This window comes from Ambystoma mexicanum, chromosome 2p (genome assembly GCF_040938575.1).
Source record: "Ambystoma mexicanum isolate Mex_15411 chromosome 2p, UKY_AmexF1_1, whole genome shotgun sequence".
Classification (NCBI taxonomy): Eukaryota; Metazoa; Chordata; class Amphibia; order Caudata; family Ambystomatidae; genus Ambystoma; species Ambystoma mexicanum.
Window position 1 is genome coordinate 1163381822 of NC_090923.1, and position 14179 is coordinate 1163396000.

The following is a 14179-nucleotide window of genomic DNA, read 5'->3' on the forward strand; positions in this document are numbered from 1 at the left end:
AATAGCAGACCTCCCGCTAAATAAAGCACTTGGCCCTGACGGCTTCACGGCCCCTTTCTATAAAAAATATGCGGACAAACTAATCCCCTTTCTAACTAGGCTCCTAAACTCCTTCAAGGAGAGCGGGAACGTGACCCCAACAATGAACAAAGTGAAGGTGCTAGTCTTCCATAAAACAGGGAAAGACCAGACATCTCCCGCGTTTTACCGGACAATATCCCTGATAAACTTAGACTCAAAGATTCACACAAAAGTCCTGGCAGCAAGACTATCTCCGCTTCACCCCAACCTGATAAGCCTCGACCAATCGGGCTTTATTCCAGGTAGACAAACACACGACAATATGAGACGGCTCACACATCTAGTGGAAAAAACGGGTATCACGCACACTCCGGCAATACTACTATCGGTAGACGCCGAGAAAGCATTTGACCGGGTGAAGTGGTCAATGCTATTTAAGATCTTAAAACACATGGGATTTGGGGAGCAATATATAGCAATGATCAGAGCCAACTATAATACTACGACAAGCAGAATCGCCATCAATGGAGAGGTCACAGGAAGAGTAGTTATCTAAAGGGGTACTAAGCAGGGATGCCCGCTCTCTCCGCTTTTATATGTTATTTCCTTAGAACCTCTCCTAATGAAAATAAGGGAGTCCACTCACATTAAGGGGATCGAAATGGCGGGAATGCAGCACAAGGTAATTGCTATGCGGACAACACGTTAATAGCCCTTGAAGACCCGGGGAGGACACTGGCGGCAATTGTTGGGGAACTAGAAATGTACTGGGCTATCTCCGGACTTAAAATTAATAGGAGAAAATCTGAAATTCTGATACTGGCTGGAGATCGAGGAGTAATAGAAAGGGAAGCAACACTTGACCTTAAGATCGCAGAAAATGGGATTAAATACCTGGGAATAACGTTGACACACAGGGTAGGGCAGCTGTTTGAAAAGAATTACCCCCAGTTCCTAACACACATAAGTAGAGTAGACTCAAGATTGCAGACACCACTGGACATGGAAGAACTATAAATAAGGTCCGACAGAAGAGAAGTGACGTCACAGAGAGAGAAGATACAGAGACACACTGAATCTTATGTATGGACGATTAAAGAATGAAGATGTAACTGAAGCAACAAAGTAAATATATATGCAAATACAAACAAAGCCATATATACTATGAAGATAAGTGACAAGAGATGTAATCTATGTATATATGCAAAAACACAAGGTAGATAAGAAAATATAGAAGCTTGCTAAAGTAGTAAATAAAACGTGAATAAAGCAGCCATATTGAGAAGATGGATGTCAGCATTGTATAATAGCAAGCGAGAAGCCTCAAGGAGAAAGGCCATGGTTGCAGAGCTGACAGGCACTGGAATACAGTTTCAGGCAAGGAACAAAGGGTCAAAGGGTATTTGCTTGGCTCAGGATCAAGGATGCCACAACAAGAAGCAACTGCAAGGAACAAAAGGAGTCGAAGAGGATAAGCCATGTACGCAAGACATATTTATCTCAGATTAAGGAAAGAAGAGTGCCAAGTATTGAACAATCAAAGATGCAGAAAGCACATAAAGAACAGAGCAACCAAGTCACCAGAGGCCAAGAGGAGTAATAACACCCAATATAATTGAATCAAATAGCATTAAATAAAAGGGCAGAATGGAAATAAATCATGGTCTCATCACACGTGGTTTAAGACCAGAAAATAAGGCCTGTTCATAAAGTTCCAGACGAAGATAGCAATGTACCTTCACGCCCTTTAAAGTTCGGAGGAAGAGAACAGCTAGCAAGGTCAACTACAAAGAAGAAGCCTTGGCTTAGGGCCTAAATGATGAGAGATGGTCGGCTAATTAGCTAAGAAAGGCAGTTGTCTGAAGTCGTTCCCCTGCAACTGTGTTTCGTTGCTTACGTGCTGCTAATGACCCGAATGTGGTTGGTAGAGAGTTCCAACCATTCATGAGGGCCTAAGTAATGGTGTACCATACTTTGTTGCGGAAGCCTATCCGCTGCTGGTATTATGCGATTATCTGTATTTTACATAGTTAGAGGGTGTTAAGGAGCGCCTACCAGATAAGGAGCAGCCAATTTGATTTTGAATCATTTATATAGCGCACCTAAAAGAACCAAATCGTACCTGGGCACAGGTGGATCAGTATAGACTCAAACAATAATATGGGAAACGCATATAAACCACATTCCAGACCCTAACACTAAAGAGTCATTGATACCCATCCTGCCACATTTACTTAAACAGGTGGGTCTTTAGTGCGTTTAAGGAAACAGCTGAGTGTTCTTATGGCCCAAATTTCCACTGGGAGTTTGTTCAAAATCTTTGGGCCAAATATTGAAAACCGCCAGTCGCCCCTAAATATACAATTTGAAGGGGGAATATGCATCAAGAGTTTGTCGCATGACCGCAAATGTCAGGTGCGTTGATACTTAGTAATTTTTTCTGAGAGGTAGCTGGGGGCAATCACAGTGACACATTTAAACACCAGGCACAGCATTTTGAAATCAATTTTGATGAACACTTGGGTATGATTCGTGTATGAGTGAAATTTCACTTTGTGCTTCCTTAAGACATCCATCAATGGCCTTTAGATTAAAAAGGAGGGGAGAATCCTTGTAGAACACCACAATCCTGTGGGAGGGAATTTGGAAGGAAACCACCCAGTTTGACTCCTTGTTCCTGGTCAGACAAAGGATTGGAACCAACTTAGAGCCTGGTCGGAGATATTTCCGATCTACCCAAGGCGTCTAAGCAAGATGCAGTGATCCACCATATCAAACACAGCAGAGAGATCCAGCATGACCAGAAGGATAGTTATCCCTGATCTGACACTTCAAGGAGCTCATCCCACACTGCCATCAGAGCCGTTTTGGTTCCACGGCCCGGTCGGAAAGGTGATTGAAGGGGGTCCAACAGAGATTTCCTATCCACATAAACTTGTAACTGTGAAGTAACAATCTGCTCTAGAATTTTTACCGGCAATGGTAACCTCGCCAATGGGCGATCATTCTGCAAGTGTTCAGGATACAGTATAGTTATTTATTTTATTTAAAGAGAGGGGTGACCACAGATTTCTTCAACATTGCTGGTACTGAACCAGATATTATACGTTACTCACTGTAGTGACTAACATACTCTTAGTCCATAGTCCCCTTTCCTCCATACTGCAGGGACGGGAGACGGAACCTTTTTCACCAGAAAAAACCTTCTTCCTATTTAAATTTAGAGGCGAGCGGGGGGTTCAGCCCAGGGAGCATGCTCTGCCCTGACACCGCCCTCCGGCACAGCACCTCAGTCCCCATTGACGTGTCGACAGTAGAATTAACATTGCCTAATGACACCAGTATTATTAGGGGGGGGAGGTGGGGGGGACATATGAAGGAAAGGGGACTATGGACCAAGAGTATGTTAGTCACTACGGTGAGTAACTTATAATTACTCTTACGTCCCGTCTCCTTTCCTCCATACTGCATAGGCGATTACAACTGAATCTAGCCCCAGGATGGAGAGGAGACCCTCCATAAGCAAAAAGGTTCCTGAGAACCGCCTGTCCGAAAGTCGCGTCAGATCTAGAGCAGGCATCCAAACCGTAATGCTTGCAGAAAGCCGAGGGAGTGGGCCAAGTGGCCGCCCTGCTTATGACTTGCCAAGGGACATGGCGCTGGAATGCGATGGCCGTTGCCTTGGCCCTGTCTATGCGGGCATGCATGTTGGCCGGAAGCGGCTTGTGCTGACCCTCGTATGCATCTTTGATGGCTGAGACCATCCAGCGGGATATGGAGGCTTTGAAAGCCGGATAGCCTGGTCTTGAGCCTCCGAAGGTGACAAACAGGGCATCCAATTTGCAGCAGCCCTTGGTCCTGTCCAAGTAGAACTTAGGGCACGCCTGACATCCAGGCAGTGCAGCACTCTATGTGCTTCGTCCTTAGGATCGGCAAAAAACGTAGGAAGGGCTATTTCCTTGTTCAAGTGGAAAGCGGACGGCACCTTGGGCAGAAATTATGGGTGTGTCCGCAGGACTACTTTGTCCCTGTGCAAGGTAGTGTATGGTTCAGAGACTACCTACGCCTGGATTTCACTGACTCTACGAGCCGAGGTGAGGCCGACCAGTAAGGCCGTCTTGATGGTGACCAGCCTGATGTCCGGACACCATTGGTTCAAACTGTTTGTGCGCCAGGCGCCTAATACTATGTTAAGGTCCCATGTGGGGTGTGGCTTCTCGATGGGCGGGTAGAGCCTTGCGAACCCATTCAAATGTTTCTTGATGTTAGGACTGGAGGAGAAGATCCCCTCCTCCGCGTTCCTGTTAGCCCCTATGGCTGCGAGGTATGTATGACATGTGTCCACCTGGACCCCCGAGTGGGCGAGGTGCACCGAGCAGGAGAGCACAACCTCCAAATTACAGGCCAGGGGGTCGATTTCCTTGGAGTCTGCCCAGTTGTAGAACCTGGTCCATTTACTTTTATACTGGGCCCTGGTAGCTTTGCTTCTTGCGCTCTGTAGGATTTCCAGATTAGCCTGGGAGAGGCTGAGGTGCCTCAGCGTTACCTGCTCAAGCACCACACTGTGAGGGCTAGTTTCTGAGGTGCTGGTTGGATGACCTTGCCCCCTGCTGCTCCAGATGATGTGCTGGGCCCGTCGGGAGGTGAATCGGAGGCATCTCTGAGTGGCTGAGCAGCTCGAAAACCAAGGCCTGGCCGGACACCACGGAGCTATTAGAATGATATTGAGTTGGCGAGACTCCTTGATCTTGCAAATCACTCTGTGAATCGGTGTGGGCGGGAAGGCGTAAGCCCTCATGCCGTTCCACTGAAGCCGAAATGCGTCGCCCAGGGAACCAGGGCCCTGTCCCTGCCAGGAGGCGAACTGAGGCCACTTCTTGTAGTACAAGGTGGCAAAGAGATCCACATGGGGATGACCCCACCTGTTGAAAATCTCCTGAATAATGAGGTTGTTTAGCTGCCACTCGTAATTGTCTGCTCCCAACCTGCTGAGCCTGTCCGCCTCCAGGTTGGATTCCCCTGGGAGGTGGACTACCGTGAGGTAGATGTCGTTTTCCAGGGCCCACTCCACATGCTGATTGCCAGTCTGCACAGAGGAGGAGATCTGGTGCCTCCCTACTTGTTGACGTAGTACATGCTGGTCGAGTGGTCTGTCTGGATGAGGACAACCTTGCCCCTGTGAAGTGGTAGGAATGCTCGGAGCGCTAGCCAGATGGTGTTCAGCTCCAACCAATTGATGTGGTATTCCTGCTCCTGTGGAGTCCAGTTGCTGTGGACCGAGAGATCGTCGAGGGTGGCTCCCCAGCCCTCGAGCGAGGAGTCTGTGGTGATGGTGGCCTGCGGGGAGGGCAGCCGAAAGGGCTTGCCCATCCGTAGTTTGCAGTCCCTGGACCACCATGTTCAGTCCGGGTGGAGAGATGGTGGAACGTTGATCATCTCGGATTGAAAGCCCCACTCCTGGTTCCATGAGGCCACGAAGTGCAGCTGAATCCTCCTCATCCTCAATCTCGTGTGTGGAATGGCTGATGGGACCGCTGCCAAGAGACCCAGGAGATTCTGGTACCACCATGCCGAGGTCACCTCTCTGTTTAGGAATTCGGTGGTGGCCCCCTTGATGGGCGAGATCTTGTCCTATGACGGAAAAACCTTGTCAGAGCATGTGTCCCAGATTAGGCCCAAGAATGTCAGTCTGCGTGGGCTGCAGCTGCGACTTCCTGAGAATGAGCGAGAAGCCCAGATCATACAGTGTGTTCATAAGGGCATGGGAAGAGTGGTGAACCGCTTCTGGAGATGTCGCCCTGACGAGCCAGTCGTCAAGGTATGGGTAAATGTGGAGGCCCTGCACTCTGAGGAGGGTAGCCACCGTATTCATGAGCCTGGTAAAGACCATGGGGGCCGAACTGAGGCCAAAAGGAAGGACCTTGTACTGAAAATGGTAGCCCATGATCCTGAACCGTAGGAAAGAACGATGGGGCTGCCAAATCGGGACGTGTAGGTACGCGTCCTTCAGATCCAGGGAGCACATTCAGTCTCCCTTGCACAATGTCTCCGCTATAAAAACTGGCGTAACCATCTTGAATTTCTGAAGGGGTAAGAAGAGGTTGAGGGTGGAAAGGTCCAGCACAACTCTCAGGCCCGCCTGGTTGTTGTTCTGAATGGTGAAAATCCTGGATTAAAAGCCCAAGCCTCGCTGGGAGGCTGGGACTTCCTCCACTGCCTGGGTCTCTACGAGCGACCAGATCTCCGCCAGAAGAGCTGCTGTCCCAACCTGAGGGAGTGGAGGGGAGGAGGGAGGAGAGCCTGGGATAGCTAGGCGGTACAAACCAAAATGGTTTAAACACTATGCACTCCCTATTCAGTTGTACATATTATATATAGATGTAGGCTAGTGTTTTATATTTAAAGTTAAGTCAATTTGAGTGCAATTTGAGGTGCAGAGGAGAAAAAGACAACCTTGACATCTAGGTTCTGAATTAGCCAACTGGCGTCCCCTGCACACTATCCAATGTCTGGGTAACCAGACTAGTAATTTAGGGTATAGTTGTAGTCATATTTATATGATCTTAAATAAACATTTGCAATAAGACACATGGTCTTTATGAAATTACATAAATCAAAAATGAAAATATATAAGTTATTTATCACAACAATCTTCTCTTTATTCATGATGATGATATTGCAGAGAGGGCCCAACGCGTTTCAAGTGTAAATCACTCTTCATCAGGGGCATATGTGATTCTATAGAAAAAGTACATATGAAATATCTTAGTAGAGCTCATATATATATAGCACTGTAATTCAAACATACATTACATGTCCATATACAATGTCTTAAGAGAGTCTTTAACTGAAAATAAAAAAGATGTAACTCTGTAATTCCAACATACATTACATGTACATATTGAATATTCAACTTTCTCTGAAGCGAGTTCTCGTTTGGAACTCAGATTGTCAAAATTCATATTTGTATAGGTTTAAATATATCCTCAAATTCTTGTAAGCTACTCAAGGTAAATCCAAGTTTCCAAATGTCTGATCCATCCATGGAACCAGTGGTTTGAGAGAATAGGATAAATTGCTAACCTTGTGTTTTTTTGGGTGAAAAACAATCCACAATGAGGGTACAGCTGCAGTTCTTCTTACGGAACAGCAGCCTAGTCTTTATTTATTTATTTACATTTTTTATAGCGCACTTACAGCCCAGAGGCATCGAGGTGCTGTTACATGAATTTTGTAGGAAATTTTGATTCATTGGTTGACAGGCGACCCAGGAGGTCTCTTGGTTACAAGTACAAACTTCTTGGACAACAGGTGAGATCAGATTTACAGACAAAATACATTTTTACATTGAGGTCATTATTACATAGAGATCAATGACAGTATACTTTCAGACAAAAAGCTTGGTTTTGATTGCTTTGCGGAATGCTTGTTGGGACTCAATCATTCTTGGGTGAGTGGGGAGGGCATTCCCGTGGGAGGCGGCAATTGTAGGAAAACAGGAGCTCCCAGCGTGGACTTTTCGTGTCTTGGGAGTGAGAATCATGTTGGAGCAACCCTTCCTCAGAAGTCTTGTGACGGTGTGCTTAGTAATTCTTTGAACAAGGTACAGGGGGTGCAAGATCATGGAGGCATTTATGTGTGAGGGAGAGGGTTTTGAGAACAGTTCTCTCTTTGACAGGGAGCCATTGAGCCTGCCTTCTCACTTCGGAAATGTGGTCTTCCCTTTAAGCTCTAGTGGCCGCCCTAAGGGCGTTGTGCTGAACCAATTGGAGTTTGGCCAGGTTTTTGCAGGAGGTCCCTACGAGGAGGGAATTACAATAATCAAGCCTTGATCCAATTATTGCCCTGGCAATGGTGAGGCAATTCTGGCGGGATAAGAAGTGTCTGGCTGCTTTGTGAGCTTTGGAGTAATAGGCCGACGAGGAAGCAATGGCATTAACCTGTCTATCCATGGTCAGATCCGAGTCTAAGTGAACTCTAAGTGTCTTGACGTTATTGGAAACCTTGATGGGAATATTATCAATGGTGAAGGACAGGTACTGTTGATCGAGGTTGCCCAGGGTAGTGGGCGAACCGATAAGCAGAAGTTCAGTTTTCCACTATTGAGGCATAGCCATTTGTCCGCCATCCAAGAATGGATAGTGGAGTAGATGGTGGTGAGAATGTTCATTTCTGCTTCATAGTCACCAGTGAGTGGGATAAGCACCTGTGTGTCCTCTGCATAGTTGGTATACGAGATGCACAGGGAGTCAAGGATGCTGAACACGGGCCTTGTGAAGAGGTTGTATAGAGTGGGCACGATACAGGAGCCCTGTGGAACTCCACATTTGATGTGGCTTGGGGACGCACAGGCTGAATCAGAGAAGATTTTCATGGCCCTCTCTTGGAGAAAGGATGTGATCCAGTCGCATGCTTTAGCTTTAGGGGAGAAGTTGGCCGCAGACGCGAGATGGCGGCAGAGTGTCATGATCCACCAAGTCAAAGGCTGCAGATAAATCCAGGAGCAGAAGGAGCGCAGGTTTGCCTGTGTCTCTGAGATCGTCCATTTGATTTTTTAAGTCTAGGAGAGCTGTTTCGGTGCCATGTCGTGGGCGGAAGCCATACTGCTGCAGGCCGAGGAGACGGTTATCTTCCAGGAATTTTTGGACTTGCAGGTAGGCTGCTTTAGCCAAGATTTTCAGTAGGAATGGGACAGTGGTGATGGGACTATAGTTCCCTGGGGCCGTTGGGTCAAGGGACGGTTTTTTAAGGAGCGGGCATAGCCAGACTTCCTTAAGTCCAGTTGTAACGTGGCCTGCCTGGAAGGATGAGTTAATGAAGGCGGTTAGGAAGGGTGTGATGATGCGTGCCGAATCTTTCATGATTTGGGCTGGGCAAGCATCCCCTTTGCAGTTAGAAGTTTTGATGGACTTGAGCAGGGTGATAACTTCCAATTTGGTCATATCTTTAAAGTCAAAAGGTGGGGAGGACTTTAACTTGGTGGCCATGGGTGTTTTACTGTGCAGGTTACCTACGATTAGGTTAAGAGCTTTTTGATGGCCCCGGATTTTAGTTTGCAGAGTATTGAGATTGTCTAACATGGCAGACTGAATGCTGTTACACCAGCTTTCGTCCTTGAGGAGAGAAGGTGGGCGAGTGGATGTTTTTTCCAGCTCTCTGAAGATGGTGAAGATTTTTTTGGACCCTGATTTGGCATAATTAATCCTCGAGTTGAATGATGCGGCTTTGGCCTGGGTGATATTGGCTTTGGAGATGGCTTTAAAGGCACTTCTGGTAACTTCAGAAGGGTTGGCTTTCCAGGCAGAGAGGGCAAGCCTTTTCTCGGAGCGTTGGTCAAGCAGCTCCTAAGAAAACCAAGCGTTTGAGTGTTTGACTTTTTTGGCTTTCTTAAGGGCGAGTGGGGCGATAGCGTCAACTGCTTGGGTAACGATGTGTTGAAAGGTGTTGGCTAGGGTTTCTGGGTTTTTGGAGAATGGAGCCTGCAGGGCGAGTACCAGTAGATAGGGTGCAATGTTTTCGGCTGTCGATTGACGTGAGCTTCTCGTGAGGGCTGCTGGACATGGGATAGTGGGCCTGAGGGGCCCTTTTTTAGTAGCAAGGTTGAATCAAATATAATAGTGGTCAGACCATGGGATTGGAGTATTGGTGGTGATTTGGATAGAACAGTTATGATGACTAATCCAGTCAATTGTGCGTCCTTTGACGTGGGTAGGTTCAGAGATTGTTTGCGAGAAGCCCAGGGTGTATAGGGGTTTCTTGAGGGTTTTGGCGTGAGAATCCTTAGGGTTGTTAAGGCCTAGATTCAGATCGCCCAAGCGCATGACTTGGGACATCTTTTTAATGTTGTCAGACATGGAGAGGATGAGGGTATCCTGTAATTCGGCGATAGGACCCGGAGGTCAATATACAATATGCATAGTAATGGTGCAGTTGTGGGAAAGGTTGATTTTGAGTGGGAGGTAGTCACAATTGTGACCAAGTTGCCCATTCGACTTCCCTAATAGCGAGGGTTTCCCTGGCAATATGGGCCACTCCCCCACCTCTCTGGGGAGTATGGTCTTTTCTGAAAATTGTGTACCCTGTAGGAATGGCGACAGATAGTGCGGGGCCCGAGCTTTCATTAAGCCAGGTTTCTGTAATTATTAAGAGGTCGAGGTTATCCTTGATGATGAGGTCATGGATATCAAAGGCATGGGCAGGTACTGAGCGTGCATTGACCAAAGCAAAGCTAAGAGTGGCGGTCAGTTGGTGTGTGGAGGCATGTAACTGGGCGGGCGCGGTAGATGGCACAGGCATAGAGTACAAGGCATTATCAGCACAGGCGGCAGGTGATGGCATGGGCCCAACAGATGGCACAGGCATAGAGTACAAGGCATTATCAGCACAGGCGACAGGTGATGGCATGGGCACAACATATGGCGCAGGCATAGAGTACATGGCATTATCAACATAGGCGGCAGGTGATGGCATGGGCACAGCAGATTGCACAGGTATTGTAGACATGGGGCAATCAATAGTGTGATTAGAGTGCCGTGGCACATACAAGGTTGCAGGTGTGGGCAGAGACCATGCTTCAAATGCATGGTCGGACGTGTGTGCTGCAGGCGTGGCATGCAAAGATAAACCGGTGCTCATAGTTGGAGGCCGGCTGTGATTCTCCCAGGTGGGTAATCCTGCACCTCATTGTAATTTGACAATAATTTAAGAGGAATACTCTTGATTATCACTGCTCTTAAAATCTATTAACCAAGAAAAAGGAAAATAAGCTGGTATTACCTGGTATTTTCCTTTTTATAGGTGCAGCGATAATCAAGAGTATTCCTCTTAAATTATTGTCTTATTACTATTTACCAATTCTTGGGCTTTTCTAGAACACCCGATGATGATGTCATTCGTGCATGCGCGCAATGATATCATCACGTTTATAATTTAAACATATGGTTGAGCCCGTAATGGCGTCCATAACAACGTTGGAGTTTAACCCGGCGGGACAGCAATCTTGGAATCTTACAGCATTGTTTGATAAGTAAGTTTCTACCCTAGCACTGAAGCCTATTTTTCTGTTAAACTATTAGCATGCCTTTTATCTGAGTGTTTAGCCAGTAAATAATACTATTTTTTATCGCTACTCCCTGACTAGACCAGCCCATGTTCTGATGGCTTAACCATTGATGACAGTCAAGATCCGCCATAGTTGGTACAAACATCTATCATCTGTTGCACATAATTTGCTACAATAAGTCCATTCTTTATATTTTTTCCAACAAGTTCGCCTTGATAGAATTTTCTATTAGCTCTTTCTGAGCAGTGCCTATTTTTTGTACCTCTCTACTTAGAAAACAACCTGAGCGCACCCACCATGAGTCCATCTATGGACTGAGACAAACCACTTGACAGTGATCGGGCCCATGCCTGTACTCCAATAACCTACTTAGCTGGTAAAATCTGAGGTCTTTAACCTTCAAGCCCTAACCCCCTTATTATTACATAATCATTACAAATTACAGTGAGACTTTCCATATCTCTTACAGCTTATACAGACTGACAAGACTAGGATGCTGTTCTGTAAGAAGAACTGCAGCTGTACCCTCATTGTGGATTGTTTGTCCGCCCAAAAAAAAACACAAGGTTAGCAATTTATCCTATTCTCTCAAACCACTAGTCCCATGGATGGATCAGACATTTGGAAACTTGGGCTTACCTTGAGTAGATTACAAGAATTTGAGGATATATTTAAACCTATACATATATGAATTTTGACGATCTGAGTTCCAAACGAGAACTCGCTTCAGAGAAAGTTGAATATTGAATATGTACATGTAATGTATGTTGGAATTACAGGTCTACATATGTGAGCTCTACTAAAAGATATTTCATTTGTACTTTTTCTATAGAATCACATATGCCCCTGATAAAGAGTGATTTACACTCGAAACGCGTTGGGCCCTCTCTGCATCATCATCATCATGAATAAAAAGAAGATTCTTGTGATAAATAACTGATATATTGTCATTTTTGATTTATGTAATTTCACAAAGATCACGTGTCTTATTGCAAATGTTTATTTAAGATCATATACATTTGACTACAACTATACTCTAAATAACTAGTCTGGTTACCCAGACATTGGATAGGTAGATGGTACCCTGTGGATACTACAGAGAGGATCCAGGGGTCAGCGAAATTCTGGCGCCAGAAATGTGCATGAAGAGCAAGCCTGCCCCTCACTGGAGACACGTGGACCCGAAGGGACGTGTCATGCCTTCTTTTCTTCTGAGGCTGTCGTGGAGGAGGGGGACTGGAAAAAGCCCTTACTCCCCACTAACCCCTTTTTTGTTGCTTGCGCCACTTCTGAGACGGCGAGCGGTCCGGCTGCCGCGATCTACATTCCTGGAAGCCGCAGAACCCTCTATATGTACGCCCCCTGTTGGAGCGCTGCTGTGACTGGTTGTACGACTTGGGCGTTGTCTTTTTCAATATGGATAAGGACTTGGCCATTTGTGAGCTGTTTTTCTTCTTGTCCAGATCTTCATCCGTGGTGCAGTGGAAGAGGCCCCCCCCATTGAACGATAGATCTAATATGCGTTCCTGGACATCCGGGTTGAATTTCGTGGCCCGGAGCAAGGCTGTCCTTCTCATGTCCGTGGCGATACAGATGGCACGGTCAGTAGTGTCGATATGAGCCACAGTGGATTCCATGAGGTCATGCGCCACCAGCTTGGCCTCTGCCAGCCCCGCCTTAAAACGTGATTGGCTCTGTGCAGGGAGTTCCGGGAGGAAGTCCGCAATTTCCCACCATAATCTCTGGTTGGTGACAGCCAGCATGGCATCGGCATTGGCTTGCTGAAGGTGCAGGGATGCTTTGGAATAGAGCTTCTTTCCGTATGCCTCCAAGATCTTCTCCTCCTTGCCTAGTAGAGCCGCAGAGGAGGAGGCTGAGGATGACGGAGGCTTGGAGTATAGTGATGCCGCAGCGATCACCGAGGAGTGTGGCTGAGGATGGGCCGAGAGCAAGAGTGTATCCCCCTCCATCTGCCTGTATTTGGCGCCCAGGCATCGATTGACCAGCTGGGCCGAGTGGGGCTTAAGCCAACCCTTCTTGTCCAGGGAGACTACATCGGTCTGCAGATGAATCCCGGTCTTGGCAGAGGGGCGTCACGTGAGGACTTCAGCCAGAACCACCCCTTCCGGCTTCTCGACCTCAGGCTGGGGTAGGCCCAGGTATACCACCAGCCCAGCAAGACATTCGTGGAAGGCCCTGGCTAAGGATGGCATGTCTGGATCGTCCTCTGTGTCCTGCGGATCAGGAGGATCCTGCGGAGGTGGAGGAGTAGTTTGGGCCACAGGCTGGGGCACAGGAACCACAGCCGGGGGCTGAGTAGGCGGCAGAGGCTGGTACGGAACCGCCTGAGGAATCGGCTGGGGACCATAGGCTGCACCGGGGCTGGGGGCATCGGTGGAGGCACTTGTGGTGCTGCTAGCATAGTCCGGAGGACTTCCCTGATGCCGTCCTTGAGGATAACCCCCATACAAGGCAAATTCATGAGCCAGAGGAACCTCTCGAAGGACCCCTCCTCACTGGTCTGAGGGGGGTAAGGGGTACTGACGGGGTAGCCAGGGGCTGCTGGAGCCGCTGCATACCCTGCCCGTATGGACGCAGTGGGAAGCTGCCCTGCGCATAAGAAGGATAGGCTGTCGGCCACGTACCTGGTTGAGGCCAGTCCCACCTTGACACTTGTTTTTTGCCGAACTCCTGGAATGGCGTTGGACTGGGTGCCTCTGTCTGGCGTGGTGGCCATCTTGTCTAGCTGCCTGCGACGTGCCTGCGACGTGTTGCTCGGCTCGCTGGGCCCAGCCTCCTCCAGGACTCTTATGTGGATCACGAGGCCTACCCTGCTCCTCAGGCCTAGGCCCGGTAGGTGCGACACCCTTGACCCGGGTATCAGAGCTGCATTTAGGCACCCCCTCTGACGTATTGCTGGTACTAGGGCATAGCCCCTCGGCCATAAGGCCAGTACAAGGGTGGAGCCCCTCGGATGAGGATCCCTTGGCCTGAGGGCTGGTAGCTGAAGGAGCATCGGTGCACGTGCTGGAACAAGGACCTGAATGGTCCCTCCCAGGTGGGAGAGTCCTTGGGAAGGAGTCACCTTTGTGGGTG